Source organism: Sphaerodactylus townsendi, linkage group LG10 (genome assembly GCF_021028975.2).
Source record: "Sphaerodactylus townsendi isolate TG3544 linkage group LG10, MPM_Stown_v2.3, whole genome shotgun sequence".
Classification (NCBI taxonomy): Eukaryota; Metazoa; Chordata; class Lepidosauria; order Squamata; family Sphaerodactylidae; genus Sphaerodactylus; species Sphaerodactylus townsendi.
The window spans coordinates 11,341,422-11,366,715 of record NC_059434.1 but is presented as its reverse complement, the minus strand read 5'-3'; the positions used below and the strand labels follow the sequence as shown (position 1 = coordinate 11,366,715).

General features: G+C 45.4%; 1 protein-coding gene and 1 long non-coding RNA gene across 2 annotated transcripts in view; one reads left to right on the top strand and one right to left on the bottom strand.

Moving 5' to 3' along the window:
- SEL1L3 (SEL1L family member 3) overlaps nt 1-25,294 on the top strand; it is a 73,406-nt gene that overhangs the window by 35,381 nt on the left and 12,731 nt on the right.
- Nucleotides 20,614-21,916, bottom strand: LOC125439696. Its single transcript, XR_007245564.1, has 3 exons — nt 21,825-21,916; nt 21,648-21,732; nt 20,614-20,656 (listed from the first exon to the last, which is right to left on the bottom strand). It is a non-coding gene; the product is annotated as an uncharacterized LOC125439696 (long non-coding RNA).

Genomic DNA, 25,294 nt, shown 5'->3' with positions numbered 1-25,294 from the left:
TGTTTTGGGGTCGTGGAGGGGTGGCTTCCCATGCGGGGGGGGGGGGGGCATCCAACTCAGGTTTTGCCCAGGTCTCGGGTTTGCCCAGGTACGCCTCTGCCCCCTTTGCTGGGGGGGGGGGGGGGGGGGAACTTGTTACTAAAATTTTTGGATCCCACCGCTGGAAATAAGTGTCTCTGCACCCAATGGAACTTCCTTCCTCATAGGTGTGCTCAGCCTTGCAGCCTTTAGCATGATTCTAGGAATGTTTACTCAAAAGTAAATTCCACTGTGTTCAATAGAGCTCACTCCCTGGAAGTCGCTGTCCTAGACAGCCTTGCTTGTGAATGTATCCTATTGGATTTCCCAGGCAGTTCTCTTCATTAGATTTTTCCCCACCCTTTTCTCAGGCTTCAACATGATGACCAGGTTCCCTGACAACATTGTCATCTCTAGCTTAGCAAACATGTTTGAGCAATAGCGAAGCCGGGGTATGTCCCTCGCTGCATAAGCTGCCTTCCCAGAAGATCTTTGTCAACTGAAAGCCGAGCATTTCCCCCTCAGAGACATGTGATTCATTTTCTGTTATCTTCCCTCCTTTGTGGTCGAAGGCACATGCTTCTTCCCAGCCTGACTCCAGACTAAGTTTGCCGACCACTTGTCCTGATACGAGCTTCTCTGACACCAGACTGGCAAGATGCAGAATTCGATAACATTCCGAGGTAGATTCCTGTGTGGAGGAAAGAAAGGCCAGCTGGATCTTGACGGAAAGGCTGCAGGAAAAAGGCTGACACAGACCATTTGATCAAGGGGAAGGGCCTCTGAAAGAAAATATGGCTGAGCAGACCTTGAGGCTCTGGTCATGAACTAGAAATTATGTCTATTGAAAACTAGAAGCTACTAAACAAAGCAGCAGCACCAAATCCAGTGTTCTAAAGCAGGCAATTAAAACCACTATGTCGGACATGCTCACTATGCTGAGCTTAAGAGCCAGAGTGGCGTGGTGGCTAGGAGCGGCAGACTCAAATCTGGAGAACTGAGTTCAGTTCCCCACTCCTCCACGTGGGTGATCTTAAGCTAGTCCCAGTTCTCTTAGAACTCTCTCAGTCCCACCAACCTCACAAGGTGTCTGTTGTGGGGAAAGGAAGGCGATTGCGAACTATTTTGAGACTCCTTAAAGGTAGAGAAAAAGTGAGATATAAAAACTATCTCGTCTTCTCCATACTGAGAGGTTCGTAAGAGGACAGCAGAAAGAAGGGAGGTAGCGAAGAAAAGGTGGTGAAAAGACTTCATATTTGTGGTAATTGATTTTAGGACCAACATTAGTTGGCCCTGTCCTTGGGTACAATCCTATGTACACTTACTTGGGAGTAAGCACTGAGGTAAAATGACCCTACTGGCCCTTGTTTTTACTATGGGGAATAAGGGATTTCCTGAACAGGCCCAAGGCTCATTCCGCACATGCAGAATAATGCACTTTCAAACTGCTTTCAGTGCTCTTTGAAGCTGTGCGGAATGGCAAAATCCACTTGCAAACAGTTGTGGAAGTGGTTTGAAAACGCATTATTTTGCGTGTGCTAGACTTCAGTGAGGAGTCCATCTCTCCAGTTTTATCCCAGCCATTTTATTTCACAGATACTGTAGGTGTTACTCTCTGCTTCCTCCAACAGTCCTTTAGAAGTATTGCAGTCTGTATATCATCGCTCATTGCCAGTAAGTTCTCCGGAACTGTTTGTTCTAAAGTATTAATTGTGCCTTTGATCTCCGATATAAAATCCGTGAGATCTGTTTTGGTGGCTAAATTTTCTTTTGGTGCCATGACTCTTGTTTATTTGGCTTTAAAAAAAAGAATTTAAAACACTCACCAGCTTTCTTGACCTTCACAGCTGACCGGAATTCTTTTATAAATCAGTTTATATAAATTCCACTGTGAATTGTCTATTTTTTCTTCGTTTTGCTGGTTTTTTTTCTATGAATCAGCCAGGAGAAACACGAAGCGTGACTTATCTGGAGTCAAGCATGCGCAGAAAAGCCAAGTATTGCAGTCTGATGACCTGCGACCAGACTCTTCGTTCTAGATCTACAATATCTTACCCTATTCCTCATCAGATGTAGCAATAAGGAAACCTTAAGAAAATCTCCCAATTGAGATAGGGGGGCATCAAAATGGGGGATACCCAGCTGCTGGCAGGGGTATGCCAACCTTATCCTACACTAAGGTGACCAGATGGGACGGGGGGTAGGCAGCCACGCGCGCACATGCGCACGCAGCCGCAGGAGCGCACGGCCTTTTGGGGCTTGCCGTTTCCCGCCCTGTGACAGGGTGGGAAACGGCAAGCCCCAGAAGGCTGTGCTCCTGAGGCCGCATGCGCGAAAGGCTGCCGCACTGCCTTGCGCCCCAGGAGGCAGTGCGGCAGCCTCCCAAAAATCGGCACAATTTAAACAACCCGCGGGACGTGGGACAAATTTTTTGAAGGCGGGACTGTCCCGCCAAAAGCGGGATGTCTGGTCAGCTTATCCTACACTCTTCAACCTTTCCTCATGGAAAGGTGTGCCAACTCCTTTTGTCTTGGTTGGCTTCTTCTGTACTTTTCCGAGCTCAGCAATATCCTTTTTGAGATATGGTGACTGTGGGACTTACTTCTGATTAGGTATGCATTGGGCTGTGTAAGAAGAAGTAATGGACCACATCTGAGTTCCTTTTGTTTTGTTGTGTATGTAGTTGAGTTGCCCTTAACCTCAAATATCGTCAGGTGTGGTATCTGGGTGGGCTTGGTCCCAAGCAGCTCTCTTTAGCAATAATCCACTAAAGAGGGGCACTTAAACTATAGGTTGAATGTGTTTATCTTATTTTCTGGTTTTTTTATTACTTCAGCCCAATAAAGAAACTGCTGGCAAAGGTGTTTTTCAGCTGTAATAGCTAAACTTTGTCATCCCAGTGGCCTTCTATACATCTGCAAACATTTATTGTGGCAATATCTAGAATAGAACATCTACATTCCATTTCCTATGAGTGTAAAAGACGGGCAGTGCCTTTAAAAGACCAGCAGTCACGCCATTACATTTTGAGCCTTTTCAGCAGGAAACGATGTTTGGTAATAATAAGAACATAAGAACATAAGAACAAGCCAGCTGGATCAGACCAGAGTCCATCTAGTCCAGCTCTCTGCTACTCGCAGTGGCCCACCAGGTGCCTTTGGGAGCTCACATGCAGGATGTGAAAGAAATGGCCTTCTGCTGCTGCTGCTGCTCCTGAGCACCTGGACTGTTAAGGCATTTGCAATCTCAGATCAAAGAGGATCAAGATTGGTAGCCATAGATCGACTTCTCCTCCATAAATCTGTCCAAGCCCTTTTTAAAGCTATCCAGGTTAGTGGCCATCACCACCTCCTGTGGCAGCATATTCCAAACACCAATCCTGCGTTAGTGAAGAAGTGTTTCCTTTTATTAGTCCTAATTCTTCCCCCCAGCATTTTCAATGAATGCCCCCTGGTTCTAGTATTGTGAGAAAGAGAAAAATTTCTCTCTGTCAACATTTTCTACCCCATGCATAATTTTATAGACGTCAATCATATCGCCCCTCAGGGCAGAGGCTATGCTATGCTAGCACATTATAGAGTCCCCAAAATGGAAGATTAATTGGCAGTTTTGATTGTGAGGGTCTCTTCTGTGCTGTCACAAAGGGTGAGCACAAATCATTTATGACCATTTCCAATGACCTGGTTCATGTTGTACAATAAGATTGCTAACTCCAGGTTAAAAACTCCCTGAAGATTTGGGGGGTGGGGGCGGGGAGGAACCTGGGAAGCGCAGTGTTTGGGAAAGAGAGTTCAGTAGGGTTTAATGTTATATAGTCCACCCAGTGGTGGGATCCAAAAATTTTAGTAACAGGTTCCCATGGTGGTGGGATTCAAACTGTGGCGTAGCGCCAATGGGGCTGGGTGGGGCACAACAGGGGGTGGCCGGGCATTCCGGGGGCGGGGCACTCCTGGGCGGGGCTGTGGCAGGGGCGGCAGCTGTGCTAGTCCTTGTTGAAGCAGATGCATGGCGCCCAGGCTGCCACCTGCGCCCGGTGCACCTCCTGCTGGAGCTGCTTCAAGTTCTGCGGCGCTACTGCTGAGGAGGAGGCGTGGCTAAAGGCCAAAAATCCGCGTGGCAAAATCACCCATTAGTAACCCCCTCTCGCTTTACACAAATAGTGGTAACCTACTCACCGGGGAACCTGTGAGAACCTGCTGGATCCCACCTGTGAGTCCACCCACCAAAGCTGGCAATTCTTCAGGGGACCTGATTTTTGCAGTCTGGAGATCAGCTGTAATTCTGGGACACCTCCCAGCCCCCTCTGGAGGGCAGCAATTCTAACCTGGGATCTAAAAATAAATTTCTTACCAATTAGGATAGCTCCCATATTTCAGTAGCCTCTCATGAGACCCGTAGTGTTGAATTAAGCGGGTCTGACAGTATATAGAACGGGTTGGAAGAAGATCCACAGTTCTGTACAGAAGATGCTTGTTCAGTCTATTCCCTAATGTTAAAATGGTGCAGAGGATTTTTCCTATACACCCCGCTGGGGAGAAATGCATAACATAAATGAAGAAAATAAATAATACATAAATTTTGAGATCTCTCTCAGAGAAGTCTGAGAGCCCAGAACTCCGTGTTTCCAGAAATACTCTCTATCAGCCCCGCCATGTTCCATGGCCAATTGGTGGCAGGGGCTGATGGGAGTTGTAGTCCGTGAACATCTGGAGAGCCGCAGGTTGCAGACCCCTGCACTAGGTGAAGTTCGGAGGAGGGCTTGAATGTCCTTTCCGACCCTTTTGTCTGGGCAACGGGGCCTCCTCCGCCTTCCCTGGTGGGGTGAACTCTGGCCTCTGGAATTAGCATCAGCCCAGCAGCGTGGAAAAGGAACCCTGCTTCTGACAGCCACCATTGAAAATTTACCTCACAGTTTGCAGATTTGGTTGTGGACCATCACAGATTAATTCTTATGGCAGCATGAGCATAAAGAACTCCAAGGTCGGAACCGGATGTGACAGTGTCCTCATGGCAGCCACAACAGTGATTTTCCAATGCGACAAGGGCCCTGTCCTGATCAGTAGGAGTAGCTCAAGGCACTCTCATTCCCACCCATTTTAACAAGTGCCATGACATCTCCCCGCCCCCGCGTTTTTGGCACCTGAAAGGCGTGGGGAGAAATGAGAGCACCATGCTTCATTTTAAAATCACTTTAAAATGGTGTTGGTATTCTCAGGGTGGCCACAATGGCCTGTTATGCATGCTTAAGGTTACCAGACGTCCCGCTTTTGGCGGGACAGTCCCGCCTTACACCAATCTGTCCCACGTCCTGCGGGGTTTTGTACCTGTCCCGATTTTGCCTTCTGGGGCGCTCTTGGTTCCTGCCCTGTCACAGGGCGGGAAACAGGGTAGTGCCCCAGAAGGCAGTGCGGCAGCGCGCGCACCCACCCCCGTCCCGGTTTTAAAAGGTGACAATCTGGTCACCTTATGCATGCTCCACAATGGGGTCTCTCTGTTTACATATGAAGAAGTGCCCCACTGCTTGCTGTGAGCCTAGTCACCATTTAACCTGCCTCTGCTCCCAGGTTGTTTTTGGACAGTAAGCCCATCAATTCCCCCAGAAATGCCTGAGAAGGAGTGGATGGAACTGCTCCTGTGCGGGTGGAGGGTATGATGGAGAGGAGCTGAAACCCTGAAGCACGGAAATGCTGCGCTGCTTCTATTTCCCTGTATGGACAGGGAAAACATTGCAGTTTGCCCACTTTTAGAAACTTCAGGAAATGTCAAATCTGCAGCACAATAAGTTGGGGAGGGGGGGACGTGACCATAATGGAAACATGCCCTGAAGGAAATACGTGCTTTCTGCAAGGCAGAGCAAAAGCGCACAATAGGCTCATCACATCTAGTTTGGCTCTCAGAATCTGTTCTTTACCGATCTATTTTCCCCTAACCCTTGGCCTAGTTCCTAAAGGGAGAAAATGGAACCCGGGTTTCTTATTTCACCAGTGACCTGGACATTCGAGGGCTGTCTTTGCCCCATCAAGCATTGAACTAGTAGAAACCATAAGTGCCCCATGTCCAGTTACCATCCGAAGGTTATCTTTATTACACATTATGAAATAACTATTTTCCATAGTGAATGAATTATAGCTACCTTTGTTTTGGCTTTTTTGAAGCGTGTTTCTGCTGGTGTTTCTAATCACTGAGCAGTTTAGGTTATCTAAGGCAACTGCTGTTGTAAATGGACATGAATCTGGCCTCACGCCATAGAAATCAGTTTACGTAATCTCCATAGTTCAAGGATTCTTCATCTGAGTTTTTTTACAGTAAAGCAATGTTGTCACGTGACATGAAATGTATCCAAATTATTCAGCTGTTGATGTGACAATACATGACAAACCACACAACTAACCATTAACTATTAGCCCCAGGAAATAGAGTGCGGCCTTCACAATGTCCTTAAGAGAGAGAAAAAGGGGACATACATTTTGCAAATAATAGTTTGCAATTAACAGTCTCAAATTGAGAAAGCAAATAGTAATACCAGCAGGCAAAAAATGAGGGAATGGTTCATTTAAATGTTCAAAAGTAAACTATTCACTCTAGGTGTAGACTCCACAGAGTAGATTTTCCTGTTATAAGATCTATAATTTTCACTGAGTTTCAATGTAGCTGTGGCATCTAGCATATGCTCCCATTATTTACCACATACACTCCCTATTTTGTCTCTCATAAATCACTGGACTGAGTTTCCTCTCATTTTGTCTTTTAGATACTTTGACGTTTAAAAAATGTTGCTGATTATTGGCAGAATAAGTTAGCAAAGGTGCCCCAACTGATTAAAGTTTAGATAAACTTTCTTAAGGAACTAACGTACTTGATAGTGGAGAGACATAGTGTCCAGAGATAATGTTCACTGGTGTCTTCTGTTTGGTTTCTCCCTCGCTGTTGGACTTTATGTACTGGCTCTCATTATCTGTCCCTTCAGGCTTCTATTCCCGTATTTAGACAACTCAGCAGCTCTGCTTATTTCCTAACACTAAACATAAAAACAGCATCCTGGTCAATTCTCGATTTTTAAAATATGAACATGCTATTCTGTATTGATATGTCAAAACAATTAGACATTCCTGGTCAGCAGCTATTTTCCAATAAAGCCTTCTTGTTCCCTGTTCCCAGTTTAGTGGGAAACCATGCAAAGACCATGCTTGTAGCCAAAAGAAATGAAAAGCCTCAATGAATGATGGCTGAGGTTGTTTCCCCACTTACAAAATGGAGGTCATAAGCTGTGGTTTCCTTTGTTGCGGGACCTTTTAAGTGCGGGTTCCTGGTCCCCACCACAGCCTCCGCCCCCTTGGTCCAATGAATGCAGCAGTCACGCAGCAGCTACGCAGGACTCCCCACGATCCGCTCAGGGGCTGTCCTGATTGACTGCTGCGTTCTGCTGGGGCAGGATTTTTTTATTGTAAAAAGGACGAATCAATGTCTGCACATCCAGACGTGGATTTTAAGCATTTAAAATAAAAAAATAAAAACCCAGGCTGCGCGCATCCTAATTGGACGGATGGCTCTTGTCACCAGCAGCAGCGGGAAAATCAAACCTGGAGTCACCCCCCAGGCTTCCCCACTCCCAAAAGGTGCTTGACCATCCAGGAGCAGATATGTCACGGGCTGAGGGGGAAGGAGAGCAGCAGAATTGGGGTCGCTGCATGGTCACCACTGAGGTAGTGGGGAATGCGGCAGGCTCCCGTGTTATTTGACGTGAGCAGCACGCAGCAAATGGTGAGTGGGGAAACGATCTGAGACTCTTAAAATTGCTAAAGCCAGACAAGGAGAAAAGGTAAGAGGGGATAGAATGGAAGTCTACATACAGCATTCCAGTGATTGGTAAGTAGGGACAAAGAGACCTATTATAATAACCACTGCAAAGAAATGTGTTGCTGGTGACCAAGATCAACATAATTCACTGCCCATTACTATGCATGGGTGTGAAAGTTGGGCAATAAAGATGACAAGAAGAAAGCAGACTCCCTCAAAATGTGGCATTGGAGGAGAGTTTTCTGTATTCTGTGGACTATGAAAAAAGACAAATCAAACCTGAACACTCCCTGAAAGCTAAAAAACTCAAATTAAGGTGATAGGATCTTGATCACATAATGAAAATACAAGATTCACTAGAAAGACAATAAAGCAAGGAAAAGTAGAAGACAGCAGGAAAAGAGGAAGACCCAATATGGGATGAATTAACTCAATCGAGAAAGCCATGGCTTCATCTTTGGGGGACATGAAATCAGGTCACCATGAGTTGGGAGTGCCTTGACAGCGTTTAACACATACACAGCTATGGTCTTTTCTAGTGGAGCAAGAAATTAGGATACAGATGTTTGCTTTCTCTTCTTTTTTTGGTGCAACTTAACATATTTCAATGATTATGATCTTATTACATCTTCTTCTTGTCCCACTAATGCAGGGTCCGCTGATCAGATTTCTAAACACTGCTTGTCTTGATCGAGCACAATGTCTGGTTGCAGGCCTGTAACTTTCAGATCCGCATTGATGGTATCTTGCCAACGTTGCTTTGGCCATCCACGTAGCCGCTGACCAGTAACCTCAACGTGATGGGCAGTGCTGGTGACAGTGTCCGGGGCTGCTCGTCAGACATGGCCAAACCAGCGCAGGCACCTCTCTCTCATTTTTGTCTCGATGAGCATGATGCCAAATTGTTTTCAGACCACATCATTGGTGATGTGGTCGAGGAGGGATACACCTAGTGTCCACTGAGTCATGTATGTTTCTATGACATGGAGTCGTCTCTCAGCCTCTTTCGTTACAGGCCAGCACTCTGACCCATAGAGTGCTATAGGGCGGACCACGGTCTTGTAGATTATGTTCTTATCACACGTCTTGCGTAAAGATAGGATCGATTCCAACCATAAGAATTAGGGGGAAAGTTGTTCTTATTACAATAAAGTTGACTTATTACAATAAACCGGGGAAAAAAACAGATTCAGATCAGACAGCCCATTTGTACCAATAGAAAAATAATTTCATTTACTATTGTACATAAAGCAGAGTAAGAGAAGGCATTTGATAACCAAAACTCTCCTGGAGGAGAGTGTCAACAGCAGCATTGTGACTTGAGAGCTCATGTATCAATTCATGAACCCTCAGAACTTCTCCTTTCTCCAGGAGCATTGATATGGTATTGATTCAAAGTGCTTCAAACAAGTGACAAGCTGATTCCTTCAATTCCATCTCAGGATTAGTTGGATTGTGAATTCAGGGATTTTGCTTTGACAATTTTTTGTACCACAACAACACAAGCCTTTATTGGCATATACAATTTTTTGTACCATTTCATGGAATGTATGGGTCTTTTCACTTAGGTTGGGTATGTGTACCCACCAGTGGTAGGATCCAAAAATGTTAGTGATAGATTCCCATGGTGGTGGGATTCAAACTGTGGTGTAGCGCCAATGGGGCTGGGCGGGGCACGATGGGGGCGTGGCATTCCTGGGCGGGACTGTGGCAAGGAAAGCAGCCGCTGCGCCGGTCCTTGGGCGGGAAACGAATGCACGCAGGCGCAGGCTGCCACGCACGCCGGTGCACCTCCTGCTAGACTGCTTCAAGTTCTGCGTGCTACTGCTGAGAGGAGGGGCATAACTAGGGCAAAAATCACGTGGCAAAATAACCAATTAGTAACCCCCTCTCGGCACACACAAATAATTAGTAACCTACTTTTGGGAACCTGTGAGAACCTGCTGGATCCCACCTCTGGTCCCCACCCTGTGTCAGATGTAATCCAATCAGATGACAATTGTGGGTACTCAATTCCTGTGTATACAATGCCCAGTTAGGTTCAAGGCTACGATGTGCATGGATAAGGCGTGTCAGCCTGTCTCTGTGCCATTTTAGTAACCTAAAACAAGTGTGTGTTCTTTACAGAAATGTATGTGTTCCTGGGGAAAGACATGGATTTTCCAAATAGCCTCAACATAACACCCCTGATGGAGACAACCTAGCAGGCTACCAACAATATTAATCTGCCAGGAAAGGGCCAGCTAGTGTTTCTACAGCTACAAGGGCTTTATGGGATTATTTTTAACACAGTGCCACAAACTGTTGCTCTGTGACATCATTTCTGGAGATGGATGTAGCTTTCCCTTCCATATTCAGAACTTTTAAACTGAAATTGTAAAAATGTTTGGGATATCTTACCACTGAAGCACAAGGATACTTATGTAAGCCCTTTAAAAACTGTAAAAACGAGAAAGGTAAAAATGGTAAAAACGAGAAAGGAGGTTAAGAGCTCGTGTATCTAATCTGGAGGAACCGGGTTTGATTCCCAGCTCTGCCGGGAATTCAGATTAGCCTGTGCACTCCCACACATGCCAGCTGGGTGACCTTGAGCTAGTCACAGCTTCTCGGAGCTCTCTCAGCCCCACCTACCTCACAGGGTGTTTGTTGTGAGGGGGGAAGGGCAAGGAGATTGTCAGCCCCTTTGAATCTCCTGCAGGAGAGAAAGGGGGGATATAAATCCAAACTCTTCTTCTTCTTTTTCAGAAGCGATGCTCAACCATTCCATGAATACAATGATTCTTTTTTCAGTGTTTTCTTTAGTTCCCTGAATAGTGCTGATCCCCTTCTTCCTCAATAGTGCTTTAAACACCCGCCTTTCTTAATTTTCCAAAATGCAGAGAAGACGATCTCCCAGTAGCACAATTAACATCTGTCTTTTTACATATGCAATAGATGTCATGCTATTGCTCTAGAAACCATAGTAGTTCTTGGCCTCCCACCAAAGGCTAAGATGAGGCTGGAATATGTTTTGATGGACTGTTTAGATAAGTCCTGATATGTCCAAGCTAGCCAAGTTAACGGGAAAACCCCCGATTCCATTTAAACAGAACAGAAATCTCCTTCCCCACCAATTAATTTCACATCTGTACAGTTTCTAAATCTGAAAATAAATTATTTTCCAAATGTTTAAAGGCCCAGAATCAGCCTTTCATCTCAGCAAGCAAACTTGGAATGAAGTCTTCTTCAAACTTCATCAAACGAGATGGCGCAAAATGGGACACTTCTTCAGCAGTAGAGTCTGTTTCTGCAATAAAACCTGACTCCTTAGAGGGCCTTTGCCATTAACCAGAAAGGAAGAACAGTACTGTCTTCGGGTGTCATCCGAATGCCACTCACTGGGAAAACTATATTTTCAGCTACTGGAGCACAAGTGCTGAGGACTTAAGCCATTCTCCTCCGAATCATTTGTAACAGTAGACTCTTCTGGCTTAGCTGAGTGGGTCTCATTTGTATTTTCTTCTGTGGAAGAATATTCAGCTTGAGCTTCTTCAGGCAATAATAACGTTGGCGTCTGAGAGACTGTTGGAAAGCACAAGAATATAAAGTCAACATCTGGATGTGAGTGAGAACTAGTATTTGAAAGAGTGTACCATTCAAAGATGGCGCTAGTAAGAACATAAGAACATAAGAACAAGCCTGATCTAATCTGATGAAGAGTTTTGAGAAGCTCAAAGGTTTCTACAAGGAGAAGAGCAGTCTATAAATTATGATGATGATGATGATGGTAGTGGTGGTGGTGAAATTGTGTGCCTAGCTGGCAGTGTTGCCAACCTCCAGATATAGAGTGGAGGCCATCCTCTACTATTACAGCTGATCTCCAGGCAATAGAAATGAGTTCACCTAGAGAATGTAGTCACTTTGGAAGATGGACTCTGTGGCATTATGCCCCGAAGTTAAAGCCCCTCTTCTTCCCAAATGCTGCCTTCCTAAGGTTCCAACCCTAACATCTCCAAGTATTTCCTAACTTTTTGGAGGGCTGTAATAAAAGGTATCACATGAATTTTGTTATTTTCTCAGATGTCTTTTCCAGGCTTTAGTTGGATTTCCTGTTGGATTTTTCCACAAGTGTTTAAAAAGGAAGCCACTCATTAGAGCAGTGGTGGCGAACCTATGGCACGGGTGCCAGAGGTGGCACTCAGAGCCCTCTCTGTGGGCACGCTCAGAATTAAGTGAATGTGGGAGGGAATCCCCCTCACCATCACACACATCTAGGCTGGCCTGGGCCGCTGGTTTCAATTATTAGCATTAAACCTAAGACCTTATTTTGGGGAAGCAGTGTAGGTAACCTTGTTAAGCGCTGTTAAACCCCACTGATTTTTATGCAAAAAACTAAAGCGTGATCCTTTACCTGGGAGCAAGCTCGGTTGCTGGCAATGGGGCTTGCTTCTGAGAAAACCCTCCTACGGTCCTGATTCACCTGTTTGAAGAGTTGCATGGTTGTTTCAAAGCAAAGCCAACGACTACCCACAAGCTTGCTCCCAAGTAACGCGCGCCTCAGAACCAACCGTTTTTTCTAAACTAAAACCTCAGTATCCTGATTAAATTGCCATGTTGGCACTGTGCGATGAATAAGTGGGTTTTGGGTTGCAATTTGGGCACTCAGTCTCGAAAAAGTTTGCCACCACTGCACTAGAGCCTCTCTAGGCATGCTTCATTTAATTTCTCAGAAGAAGACTTCAAACGGCACATTGTTGTTAACTTGGGGAGTGAGATGCGGAAGACACTCAGCTCCTTGCCTCTGCATTTCATTTCGTGGACCGCTCTGGAGTAAGAGCCAACGAGCTGAAAGGAGTTCCCTTCGAGGTCTGTGACCTTAAGATGGCACTGTAAAACAATTAGCCAGTGCCAGAGGATAAGAAAGAGGAGGCCTGCAAACAAAATTATCTGTTCTTCCTACCTGTTATCTTGCCACGTTAATTTTCTACTAGAGATCCTTCTTTACCTAACCCAACGGAATGTTTTAGCTAGCTACGGGGGTAAACAGGTTGAAGCCAGTTATTGACCAAATTCAGACGTCCCCATGCTCAAAAAAGGAATGCTAACGACAAGTCGCGCTCAAAAAGGAATGATAATATCCGTTGAAAATAAAACCCTACAACATTTTAAAAAACCAAGCAGACTAGTAAAGCTCTGATGTAATCCTAGCTTTTTTGCTTTGAGGATTTGGGTAAGAGATTAGGAAAAGGTATACAGCATAAATTCCAGGGGGAAAAATACCCAGTAACAGCAAGCACAGAAAATACTGTGGCGTTTTAGATTAAGGCAATTTGAAAGAAGAGATGAGTGTATGAAACTGCCTTCCATCAGATCAGACCACTTAGCATTGTCTGTTCCAACTGGCAGCGTTTATCCAAAATCCATTAATCGAAGACGCAATAGGACCCTCAATCCATCTAGAATGGGGGGAAGAATGTCATTGGTTGAAGTGTATCATCTGACATTGTAGGCCAAATCCTAAATTGGGTATAGGGACTTAGAGTAGTCTCTCTTTCTCTCTTGCCTGCCTACCTACCTGACGTACCTCCTTAATGCTTGGGTTAGTGCAGTGATGGCGAACCTTTTCGAGACCGAGTGCCCAAATTGCAACCCAGAACCCACTTATTTATCGCAAAGTGCCAACACGGCAATTTAACCTGAATACTGAGGTTTTAGTTTAGAAAAAATGGTTGGCTCCGAGGCATGCGTTACTCGGGAGTAAGCTTGGTGGTAGATGGTGGCTTTGCTTTTAAGGCTACATGCAACTCTTCCAACGGGTGAATCACGACCCTAGGAGGATTTACTCAGAAGCAAGCCCCATTGCCAGCAACCGAGCTTACTCCCAGGTCACCAATCATGCTTTAGTCTCTTTCACGCATGAAAATCAGGGGTGGGTTCAACGAAGCGGCTTAACAGGGTTACCTACACACTGCACTTCCCTCCAAAAGCGAAGTCTTAGTTTTCCCAGCTGACCCAGGCCAGCCTAGATGTAATGCTTGGGGGAGGGGGCACTCTGTTTGCACGTACCCACAGAGAGGGCTCTGAGTGCCACCTCTGGCACCCGTGCCATAGGTTCGCCACCACTGGGTTAGTGTGTTGTATTAGGCCATAATTTGGATTATTTTTCTGCTCATTGGCCCCTTCTGCACATACAGGACATAGATGCACATTGTCGGATCCCACTTTCACAACTGTTTGAAAGTGGATTTTGCTATTCTACATAGTAAAATCCAGCTTCAAAGTGCACTGAAAGTGGATTGAAAAGTGCATTATGCTGCGTGTGCAGAAGGGACCTACATTATCAGACTGTTTACAGAAGATTTACTATCTTCACGCAGTGATTCTATGTGTTACGTAGTTAAGTTTTGTTATTTTGTCACTCTTGGACCTAACAGAGAATGTACTGGAGTTTTAATTGTTTGGCTTAATCTTTAGATATAAAACATCTCTACAGAATATCTGGTTTGGTTGCTACGTGAGCAGAAATCATCTTGGAACTCACAGCGGAGTGGTTTGGCGTCTTTGCCAGACAATAGTGAAGTTGTTCAGCATTCCAGGTATGGGGACAGGGAACAACATCCCTGCAGGGTAGCATCAATCCTGACACTGAGGGTTCACCATGGGATTTTCTGTATGCACATAATACACTGTACTACCAATCCATGGCCACCCCGATTCAAAAGCGAGGAAGAAATTAATGTAATACCTTTTATTAGAACTTGATCAAATTGACACAAAATGTTGTGCGAGTTTTATTGCTCTCCGGGGCCCTTCATCAGGCTGGATGTTACAAAAGCAGATTTGTTTCAGGCCAAGATGCCAAACCCTGATCTTACACGCATTCCAGGTAAGATGCTAACCCACCTGGTTGAGTCACCCCGAATATTCCTTCTACCTTTGCCTCTGATAAACAGGGAGATCTAAGTTCACATCCCTGGTTGAAAACCCAGGGAGATCCAGAGCCATCCCTCTAATCACTACATATCTCAATAGGTAACCTTGGGCTGGGTAGATACTATCAGCCTTATCAATCTCACAGGACTGATGCAAGGATAAACAGGTAAACGGGGAGATCTAAGTTCACATCCCTGGTGGAAAACCTAGCGAGATCCGGAGCAGCAGTGGCGTAGGAGGTTAAGAGCTCATGTATCTAATCTGGAGGAACCGGGTTTGATTCCCAGCTCTGCCGCCTGAGCTGTGGAGGCTTATCTGGGGAATTCAGATTAGCCTATACACTCCCACACACGCCAGCTGGGTGACCTTGGGCTAGTCACAGCTTCTCGGAGCTCTCTCAGCCCCACCTACCTCACAGGGTGTTTGTTGTGAGGGGGGAAGGGCAAGGAGATTGTAAGCCCCTTTGAGTCTCCTGCAGGAGAGAAAGGGGGGATATAAATCCAAACTACTCCTCCTCCTCCTCCTCCTCTTCTTCTTCTTCCTCCTCCTCCTCCTCCTCTTCTTCTTCTTCTTCTTCCTCTTCCTCTTCCTCTTCTTTCCTCTAACCACCATAAATAACAGAAGGAGAATTTGGATTTATACCCCGTCCTTCTCTTCTGTCAGGAGCCTCAAGGCGGCTTACACACTCATTCTTTTCCTCTCCCCACAACAGATACATCGTGAGGTAGGCGGGGCTGAGAGAATTCAGAGAGAACTGTGCCTTGCCCAAGGTCACCCAGCAGGCTTCACATGCAGGAGCAGGGAAAGAAATCCAGTTTGCCAGTAAGGGTCAGATGATCACGTGGAAGAGTGGGGAATCAAACCCGGTTCTTCAGATTATAGTCTACTGCTTTTAACCGCTACACCTCGCTGGCTCTCAATAGATGACCCTGGGTTGGCCAGATACTTTCAGTCTAATCGACCTCACAGGGCTGTAGTGAGGATAAATGGAGCAGTAGGGAATAACAGTGTAAGCTGCTGTGAGTCTCTGGGAGGAAATACTGAAGATTAAGAAAATAACATTAATTTTGGGACCCGTTGAATGGATTTTCCACTGTTTTTTTAACAGTACAAAATCAATGTTAAGAGGTTCTCAGCTCAGGGCAGCAGTGCCGAGCCCCTTGCGTGTGGCTCAGCTGGATGGCGCCGTTAACCTACCTGGCAGAGCTGAAGAACGCCGCATGACAAGTGCAATCACCAATGTAGAGATGATCAAGGAGCCCAGGAAGTAAATCTGCAGGCAATTGCAAAGCAGACATTAGTTACGGGCTTCAAATGCCAGACATTCAATTCAAAGGACAATGGACTTGTACGCACCAGGACAGACGGCAAAACATTCCTCCAAAAAACTCTCAGGTGAAGATAAAAGGAAGCTAACATGCACGGGCTAATTGATTCTTGGTTGCTATGATTCCAGCACCTGCAGACAATAAGAAATAAGTCATCGGCATATAATATACAAGCCGTTTGTCAATATTCTGTCTAGAGGAGATGGAAAATAAGCCCCAGCCTGGCAGGTATGCTGAAGGAGGCTTCATAACGCTGCTAGGAGCAGTCTTGTGATTCTTAAGTGGGTGCAGCAGGACAGGGAAGAAGAAGAAGAAGAAGAAGAAGAAGAAGAAGAAGAAGAAGAAGAAGAAGAAGAAGAAGAAGAAGAAGAAGAAGAAGAAGAAGTAGTAGTAGTAGTAGTAGTAGTAGTAGTAGTAGTAGTAGTAGTTTGGATTTATATCCCCCCATTCTCTCCTGTAGGAGACTGAAAGGGGCTTACAATCTACTTGCCCTTCCCCCCTCACAACAAACACCCTGCTGTGAGGTTGGACAGGCTGAGAGAGCTCTGAGAAGCTGTGACTAGCCCAAGGTCACCCAGCTGACATGTGAATTATCTGAATTCCCCAGATAAGCCTCCACAGCTCAAGCGGCGGAGCGGGGAATCAAACCCGGTTCCTCCAGATTAGAATGCACCTGCTCTTAACCACTACGCCACAAGGATGTGTGTCTTCCTTTTTGTGCAGAGCGAATGGTTGCCATCAATTCTTATGGAGAAAGACTGAGGTCAATTACACACAGGTGCTCTGCCCTGTTGTGAAGGTAAATTCTCTTTGTGGCAGAGTTTATGGACACCTCCCCCCACCCCTCGGACACACACAGCAGAGCAGGTCAGATAATCTCCAGTGTTTGTGAGAATGGGCAACAAGTGACCTTTCCCCCCGCTTTGTAAGGAAGACCAAAAAAAATAGCCCAGTGTTATTTTTTTCCCTCTGGGCTTTTTGGCTCCACCCAGCCTCTCTCCTCTATCTACGCCTTTGCAGATGAACAGGAGGGCTTAAGCACATGGACCATATTAGATCTATCAAAATAATGCTAGATCTAACATGAGAAACAATTATTTCAGTAGATCTAATAATGTCCATGTGCTTAACGTTAAAAAAGCCCTCTTGATCATCTGCAAAGGTGAAGGTAAAAGGGGAGAGGTGGCGGGGGGGGGGGGGGAGAACCATAGAGTAGTTTGGAAGCCATCAAGGAAATCAGCAACGGACAAGCTAAACGGAGGCTCAACTCGGCTCATGTTGCAGCAGGGAGATCGGGTAAGCACAGAAAGCTCCCAGGAAATCCCACTGGGAAGCGAGCCACTGCGGGGGGAAATGGAACATGCATGGAACACCAAAACTGAGGCTTGGGGGAGTGGTATGTGCTCAGGGAGATCCGCAGACAACATACAGACCCCGTGGTGGGTGTGCTGTCCTTTAAGGAAGCTTGCCTACTTTGTTTATCCTCTCATTAAACAGCCTTCAAAAGCTTCTAAGGCTGTGGTGGCGAACCTTTGGGACTCCAGATGTTATGGACTACAATTCCCATCAGCCCCTTCCAGCATGACCAATTGGCCATGCTGGAAGGGGCTGATGGGAATTGTGGTCCATAACATCTGGAGTCCCAAAGGTTCGCCACCACTGTTCTAAGGCATAGGTGTCAAACTTGCGGCCCTCCAGATGTTATGGACTACAGTTCCCATCATCCCCTGCCAGCATGATGGGAACGGTAGTCCATAACATCTGGAGGGCTGCAAGTTTGACACCTGTGTTCTAAGGAATATTCCTCAGAATATAGTTTGAAAACCACTGTTTTAGGTCTCTTCAACATTACACAGAATGCTGGACTAGGGCTGTGAAGACATTGTGACAAGCCTTTTCTCCCTACTGAGGGGACACACACAGCCTCCTAACTGTTATATTTTCATCGGGCTTTTAAACCAATCATGTGCATCACCTTGAATACCTTTTTGTTAGAACAGCAAAAGAAGTTTGCTCAATTCAAGTCTATAACTAATGAGAATTAATGGGAAATGGTTGCATTTGTACTTATTTATTTAAATGCCAGTTTTCTCCCTTTTTGGGACACAAAGAAGCTGAGAAGATTTATTTCCCCTTCCTCAGTTTTCTCACAACCACCCTATGAGGCAGGTCAGGCTAAAAATATGCGATGGGCCTAGGGTCACCCAGAGAGTTGCCATGGTAGAACTGGGGATTTGGACTGGAGCCTCCCGGGATCCTAGTGCAGTATTCCATCCACTACATCACACTGGCTCTCAATGGAACATTGTTTAAACTTATAGAAACACCCTGTGAGGTGGGTGGGGCTGAGAGAGCTCAGAAGAACTGTGACTAGCCCAAGGTCTCCCAGCTGGCGTGTGTTGGAGTGCACAGGCTAATCTGAATTCCCCAGATAAGCCTCCACGGCTCAGGCGGCAGAGCGAGAAATCAAACCCGGTTCCTCCAGATTAGAATGCACCTACTCTTAACCACTACGCCACTGCTGCTAGAGCCAAATACTTTACCTGCAACATAAGGCATGAAAGACAACAGCCTCACCTTTCATAAAGATTTTGAAGAATAGATATATTACTGGAATCAGTGGTCCTTTCAATATCTAAACGATCTAAAATATGATCAGGGATGGAATAACCTTCTTCCAGAAGAAGGGCCAAGTTAAAGAACCCCTGGGGAGAAAAAATATACTATATATTATTGTTATTGCCATTCCAGTTTCAACATTATAGCCTTTCTATTTGCATTCATGATGTTGCACTGATCCCATTTTAAATCCAAAGTGCTCAGCTTGGAAAACGGTGACCCAAGCTGTCCTGGCATAGCTCCAATGACACGGCATTATACCTTTGCTGCGAGAAAGATCATAAAAAGGGTCCACTATGTAGAAACTGTCAGGCTCATTCCGCACATGCAGAATAATGCACTTTCAAACTGCTTTCAGTGCTCTTTGAAGCTGTGTGGAATAGCAAAATCCGCTTGCAAACAGTTGTGAAAGTGGTTTGAAAACGCATTATTTTGCGTGTGCGGAAGGGGCCTGTGACAGCAAACGTTTCTTTTCTTTTCTGTCATTCTGCACAGCGTCAGATCGTCTCCCCAGAGATCCCTTTAGCAAGATTCTGAATTGCACTGACAAAGACAGCAATCTTAAGTGAGCCTGCTCAGAATTAAGTCCCTTTGTATTCCCTGGGGGTGACTGCCAGAAAAGCCTTCTTAGGTCAAAGCAAGGTTTTCCATGCTTCCAACTGATCAGTACCCCTTGGTAAAGTGCCTCCAACAGGTCCCTTTCTCTTCCCCCCTCCTCCTCCTCCATCCCGTTCCCCCAAGGTGGATGAGCCACGACCAGATGACAGGCCCCCTTTCCTTTCCCTCTCCCTCTCCCACAGGTAGTCTGTCCGTATGCTCAACCCATTCCTGAACGGACTTGACAGCATCAAAAAATAAGTTTTTGCATTTTTATTCTGTAAGTTTTTGCATTTTTATTTTGTAAGAATTGTTATGCCAATGCAATGCTTATAGTGTGGGTATTTTTAAATGTTTATATTTACAAACACTCTTTCTGAAGTGCTGGAGGGATCCTTTGTAACATTTATAAGGAAAGTCAAATTCAAACGTGTTGTTTTGGCTGAATTCCGCACTAAAGGGTGGTGGGGAGCACTCATAATCCTTCAAGGGTCAATGGCCACTCTAACAACAACAAATGATTCACTTCACCTCAAATAGATTCTCAAACAGGGAAAAAAAATGAGACATTGTAACTTTAATAGATTATGTGTTCTTGACCTTCTATAGCTTTATTTTAGCCAAAAGGCATTAGACAAAAGGCATTAGACAAACAAAAAGTGATATGCTTTATTGATTTTATTATTTCCTGATTTTTTTCTTAGTTGATTCCATTAGGGCCAAAAACAGTGGTGTGAAAATGGTGTGAAAACAGTATAAACCCTTTTACCTCGTTTTAAACCCTTTTACACCATTTTCACACTGCTGTTTTTAACCCATGCGGAATCAGCCTTACAGGTGTGCAAAATGCCATCCAATCACAGCCAACTTATGGCTACCCGAGCAAGAGGCTTTCAAGGCAAGTGAGGTGGTCTGCCATTGCCTTCCTCTGCAGGGTCTTTCTTGGAGGTCTCCCTTCTAACTACTGACCTTTCTAAGTATTGACTTAGCTTCTGAGATCTCTCAAGATCAGGCTATACTGTGTCACCTTCCCTCCTGCTGATTTTCTGAGACACCATTACATAAACTTATCTAATACCTTGCTACGGTATGGAATACGAGCCTCTTCGTTGCTGTAGTATGGAATACTAGCCTCTTTGTGTGAAATGTAGGAGGGGTTGAAGAGCCACCCCATATGGACCTCCAAGAGCCCAGTAAAGCCTTAGGTCATATCCCCTTGATCGGTTCAGGAAGTGGGTGATTTCATTTTTGTGTCTTAACTAACAGCAACCCACCTGTGCATCTCCGTCCAGTGCTGCTTGGGCATACAGACGAAAGGATATATCCGGAGTCCTTGGATTGCTTCTGATATCCGTAGTAGTAGAAATCTCCTACTTTTAAATAAGCTGTGGAAAATGAATAGGTTCATGTAGGTTAATGAAAGATCTCAAGCGCCGGTGTGCTTTCCCACATTCTCACTGTTGTCTTTGGGAGTATGTGTGTCTTGTTCAGCGTGTGTTTTGGTCCCTCTAGTGGTCATTTTGATACCACACAGGTTTAAATCTTACATGAAATGCTGCAGTTTAACTCTGCAGGGAGAGATGCTGGACATGAACATGTTTGGTATTGAATCAGCCACTAGAGAGAGCAAAACACTTGCAGAACTAACCGCCCTCCCCCAAGAAACAGCGACTTCCAGGTGAGGAAAATGAGAAAGAGGAAGACCCCAGTGTTGGACTTCTTTGTCCTAGAAATGGAATCTGAGGAGAACGTGGTTTTGGGAGGACATGAACCTCATTGGGATATGTCACAGAGCCCACCCTCCAAACAGACATCTCTAGGGGAAGTGATCTCTGTTGTCTGAGATTAGGTGCAAAAGCAGTAGATCTCCAGGACCTACCTGGAGGTTGGTAACTTTAGTTATGTCACAAATACCAGTGGCTAGCATTAGCCACTGGTAGGGAGCAGGAGTGGCGTAGGAGGTTGGCGAGCCTCGGGGTGGGTATTCAATCTGGAGGAACTGGGTTTGATTCCCCGCTCTGCCACCTGAGCTGTGGAGGCTTCTCTGGGGAATTCAGATTAGCCTGTACACTCCCACACATGCCAGCTGGGTGACCTTGGGCTAGTCACAGTTCTTCTGAGCTCTCTCAGCCCCACCTACCTCACAGGGTGTTTGTTGTGAGGGGGGAAGGGCAAGGAGATTGTAAGCCCCTTTGAGTCTCCTTACAGGAGAGAAAGGGGGGATATAAATCCAAACTCATCTTCTTCTTCTTCAACTTGTTGGCATTGCCTCTTGATTAGAACCCTGCTGCTTGCTGTCAACTATCAGGCAATAGCCATTTTGCATTTCCAAAGAGCCCACAGGCAGAGCTGTCTTTTAGAAGGCACTATACATACCAAACGAAGGAGCGTTGTTCTGTGAAACTGAAAAATTATAATATCTCCAAACGCAGTCCGTTGCCAAGTATCTTTTTGCCACATCCTGGGAGGAAAGAGAGAGGGGCTCAGACGGCTCTACTGGCAACGTTTGAAAAGACTTAAAATGGAAAAAAGGTTGTGAACATGTTTACTTACTGGCCTCTCTTCGCAGAGATGTGCCAAGTTTGTCTGCGCCACTTCGATCCCAGTCTCTGCCGACAGAATGTAATTTAGCAAGGCTTCGTGCCTAAAAACCCAAGAGGCGTGACAGACTCAAAAAATGCCCAACGAAGACCATAAAACATCCGTATGGTTTTCAAGCAGTCTTCTGGGGGACTATCCTTGGAAACTTATCTGGGCTTTCTTAGAAGATCAGTAATGACAGAGGAACTTTCGTGAAAGAAATCTGACCGATCCCCACAGCTTTTCCACTGCAGCTGCAGAGGGGTGCTGGTCCATCCTCCCAAAGCAATCAGAAGGCCCAGTAGACCAGACCATGATTTCACTGGTGCACCTCAGTGGCGTATGCACCCTGCAGTAGTGTGCGCCCCAAAGCACTCTTCCAAAATCTCTCTCTATAAAAATCTATCAGTGCATTTTTCTGCTGACAGGTAATCTCCCAAAGTACTGGACCGATTGCTTTGAAATTTTCACACAACGTCGCATTCGTGTACGGCCAGGTTTCCATACTGTTTCCACACCTCCTGTTGTGTACATGTCACAACTGTGTCAGTTATTGTGTACATGCCACACCTGTGACAGTTGGAACCACAGTTCTGTTCCGCAACAGCGCCATCTGCTGGCCGTCAAAGCAACACCCTCTAATACAAGGGAACCAACCATGCCTTCCTTGAAAACCACTGCCTTATGGAGTGAAAGGAATGGGGCGGGCCATCTGCACATGGCCCACCCACCCTAGCGGAGGAAGGGGAAGGTGAGGGGTTTGCTGGACCAGGGGGTTGCTGGACCAAACACTCTGAAATTTGAACACAACATAGCTCATGCCTCCCAGTGTGTTTTACGCTAGATAATTCGCCTGCAAGGGAACGAAGTGAAAGGGACAGGACCAGCCACCTGCACATGGCCCACCCACCCTAGCAGAGGAAGGGGAACGTTAGGGAGGGACCGGCCGGGTTGCCATGCAAGGGAACGGGAGAGAGGGAGGGGAGGGGGGCCCATTGCCCCTCCCTTGCAATCATTGTGCAATGACACATGTTCGAACTGTTCGCTTCCCCTTTTCTTTCTTTTCCACTTCACCAGAGTCAGCCACAGCAACGCGTGGCTGGGCCCGCTAGTTACCTATAAAACAAGGAGTTCTTGAGAAGATAAACCTATGCAGAAAGAGTTCATGGAAGTAAAGAAGTTTGAGAAGCACAGGTTTAAAAGAACCCCAATATTAAAGGCATAACAAGTGCTGCCAACCTCCAGGTGGGCTGGAGATTTCAGGGATTTCAGATGACCTCCTGGTGATGGAGATCAGTTCACCTGGAGAAACGGCTGCTTTGGAAGGTAGACCACATGGCATTATACCCCATCACAGTGTCTTCCCTTCCCTCCTCAGTAAACCAGTTGTGGGATCCAGTGGTGTTCCCTACCCAGTTCCCCTTGAGTGGATTACTAATTATTTGTGTGTGTCGAGAGGGGCTTACTAATTGGGTCTGCTTTTCCAAGTAGGAAATTCCATTCGGTCCAAAAATCATAAAGTCCTGTTGTTTCCCATGTGGATGGTTAGCGAAGGTAGAAAACGGGATAATTCTCCCTGTTGGGCTGTTTTAAAAACATGTTTTAGAAATATGATCAAGTTCCTTGTTTAAGGAAAGTATCCTTCTTTTGATTTCTAGAAACAAAATTAAGTATTTGAAAGTATTAAGTATTTGACAAGCAGTCAATTAGAGGAGAAGTAGTTGTTTCTGTTGGCAGTAGACGATAGGACTTGCTATAATGAGTTTAAGTTATGGACAGAAAGATACCAGCTGAACAGGGGAACCTTTTTTTTTTTACAGTAAGCGTTTTTTACAGTAACGGGAGAAATTATTAATGCCATCACTCTGAAATGCCTTTTGGCCACTACCACGCTTCATCACGCCCATCCCCATTGGCGCTTACGCCACTGTTTTGAATCCCACCACCATGGGAAACTCCACATTGTAAAATTTTTGGATCCCATCACTGTCTGGAACCCTCACCCTCCTCAGGTTCTACTCTCAAATCTCTGTGGCATTTCCCAACCTGGAGTTGGAAACCCTGGGCATAATGGGGGCATGGCCCAATTGGGGTTTGCAAATTCATAGCAGCACCGGGAGGATCTTAAACACACTACAGGGAACTGAATCCTGTTCCTCCTTTCTTCCTTCCTCCTTGCAAACATCTTTCCCCAGGCATTTTTCTCCTAATCCAATCCCTCTGGGAGAAAGTGGCTGAGATGGAGGACTCAGTCCTCCTCTGCAGTTCATCCGTGTTATGTGTCCTGTGCCCTTCTACCTTCTCCAGACTGCTTTATAGGAATCCAGCAGTGACCTGATATCTGACACACAGATCTTCTGAGGCCCTTGCAGTCTGTCAGCAGGGTTTGGAAAGCAACTTCAGGAGATCTAAAGAAACAGCTCCCTCTGCTGGCCAAATCCGAAAACAGAGGAACAGCTTCCACACACTTTTTCAAACCACTTTCACAACTGTTTGCAAGTGGATTTTGCCATTCCGCACAGCTTCAAAGAGCACTGAAAGCAGTTTGAAAGTGCATTATTCTGCATGTGCGGAATGAGCCTTTGTCAAGCTTGCTCCTGGTTTCATATGAGTGTTTCCCTTGCAGAGTTCAGCTCATTTCTGTTTGGCACTCCTACCAGCTTTAAAAGGAGGATAGACAGATTCTGAAGGTTAGGTCTATCAACAGCTACCAGCCAGGGTGACTAAAGAGAATTTCCACATTCAACAGCAACAAATCTCTCAATATCAGCACCAGGAGTCAACATTAGGGGAAGATCTTGACCTCGATGCCCTGTGGCTGACCCTTGAGAATAACTGATTGGTCCCTTTGTGAGACAGATTATGTTTTCGGGATGGTTTGTTTGTTTGTTTGTTTGTTTGTTTGTTTGTTTGTTTGTTTGTTTGTTCGTTCATTTAAATTTATTCTGCCGCCCACCCCCAAAGGGCTCTAGGCGGTGTACACAATACGTTAAAACTTACAAATAAAACCGGTAACCATAACTTAAAATCATAAATACAATTAAAACAGTACAAAATACTACAGAATTATCAAAAACATCAGATGGCGAAAAGCATAAAATATTGTATCACAAAGCGTGGTCAAGATGGTATAAACAAGCTAAACGAAGATGTAACTAAAATACAGAATAAAATATAGCTTGAAGTATAGGGGATGGCACTCACTTCAGCGGCTACCCCTCCCCAAAAGCCCGGCTACCCCTCCCCACTGCCTTCCCCAGTCATTCTACACTTTACCCTGAGCAAGCCAGTTATCAAACAAAATTTAATAATAATTATGGTTGATTTCAGATGCCAGTTCTTTAGCATTTTTGGAATGGTGCCCATGGCTGTTGTTCGTTTTTTTTAATTATTATTATTATTATTATTATTATTATTATTATTATTATTATTATTATTATTAT